We start from the raw sequence: 1,863 nt of genomic DNA on the forward strand, positions 1-1,863 counted from the left end.
GAAATAGTCCTAATTTTATGATGGTTCCTTAATATATTTTAACTACATTGCATTTGAGTATGGAGAGGCAACTATCTGGAAGTATTTTACATAAAAAATTTACTAAGTATTGCCCGGTTTGTAGTTGCAGTTAAAGAAAACACATGAAAAGGCACGTTTTTTTTAAATTCGAAAAAATGTAAATATTTCAAAAACGGTGACACTTTTACCTGAAAATTTTTTGTTTATCAGAGAGCAATGGTGTCCTTGGAACCAATGAAGATTTTGAAGCCGAAATTAAAATGTGGCAAAGGTAATTTCTACATTTCAAATATAAATACTGTGCTAATATTTCACCATTTCAGAGATTATATTTACCTTAATACCATGTTTCATTACAGGCATTTTGTCAATGTACCTACGGAGCACAGACCAACAACATTCATAGACACTCTTAATGTTTGCAATCTATCACTATACCCAAAGGTATACCGATTCTTGCAGATAGGCGCAACACTTCCTGTGACAGTTGCCCCGTGAAATATGCAATACAGGAATTTCCACAAATCTTCATAGCTGAGTTGCTGAATATATTCACTGCATTCCCAACATACCTAGAATAGCGGTGAAAAAAGTGGTAAAATCTTTAGGTAATAAAATTTTCCGGTAACGTGCAGAATAGACCTGATAATGTAAACAAAATTTCTATCAGCTGTTCGTCTAACTTGCAAGTTTCTACAAATTTTCTGTACGCATATATTTTGAATATTTTTCTCTTGTGAGAGAATAGATAATATTTCGCCGGAATTTCGCTGTTGGACATTTTTTACTGGAGATTTTAAACGAACGTACCTATTGACCATCCAACATTTAACAGAATTGTTACGAACGGCTTTAACTGATCTAAAACCAGATTTTGAAAATCACACCAAAGGGATCTTTTGAATTTTCTTTTATATCTATCTTACGTACAATTGAATAATAATAAAATTAATGTTTTTCATTTCTAATAATAATTTTATTTAAAAATAAAATTTTCGTTTTCCTTGTTCTTTTTTGTGGCTCTTTGTAGCATTTAGAACTTTCTTTTCGGCCGCGGCCTTGCCCACCCCTGCTATATACATTTTCATACAAGCAGCGTTGCCATTTTAGCCGTTATCCGGCTAGATTTAGCCGGTTGAGACAGCAAACAGCCGGAAAAAATTCGATTTAGCCGGCAACCGATTTGTTAGCCGTTTTGCAAAAAAAATTAGCCGCTTTTAGCCGATTTTGCTCTTCGCCTTATTTTATTAAAATTCAAATATGCAAGTTTTTATTTTTACAAATTTAGTGCTCCAAAATCTATTAGAAATGGCTAGTCTTATCTCTGAGAAAATTTTCATGTCGGACTGTGTTACAGTATATTTTGCTTTGCTGCCTCTATGCTTAAGTGCACATTTAAGATACCTACCCCAAAATGCGTATCAGAGGCATTATTTTTAAGGAAACTGCTCCGATAGATGCATTTAGCATACCTGCACATTGCCGATACCTGCCTTAAAAATTGTGCGACTAGTATCAATTATCAAAGAAAGTATTACGTTTACCTGCACTGGACCTACAATTACCTAATTTTATAACTTTTTATTTATTTTGTTCATCTCGCAGAACAACGAAAATGGCTATAAATTTATGTAGTTATATAGATAATTAGATACTATTCGGTAAAAATTTCGCTTGCAGTGATTTCTACGTGGTAAGTGCTTCTCTATTATTTGGTTTCATTGGAATTTGGATACCTTCCTCATTGAAGTAGTAAAGAAAATTCGCTTAAGTGCCTTTTTCGGTTAAGTGCACAAGTTTTTCGTGCAAAGAAGGATGTGCAGCTAAGCAAAATATACTGTT

Source organism: Rhagoletis zephyria, unplaced genomic scaffold (genome assembly GCF_001687245.7).
Source record: "Rhagoletis zephyria isolate East Lansing unplaced genomic scaffold, Rhagoletis_zephyria_1.1 Rzeph_scaffold_01494, whole genome shotgun sequence".
Lineage (NCBI taxonomy): Eukaryota > Metazoa > Arthropoda > Insecta > Diptera > Tephritidae > Rhagoletis > Rhagoletis zephyria.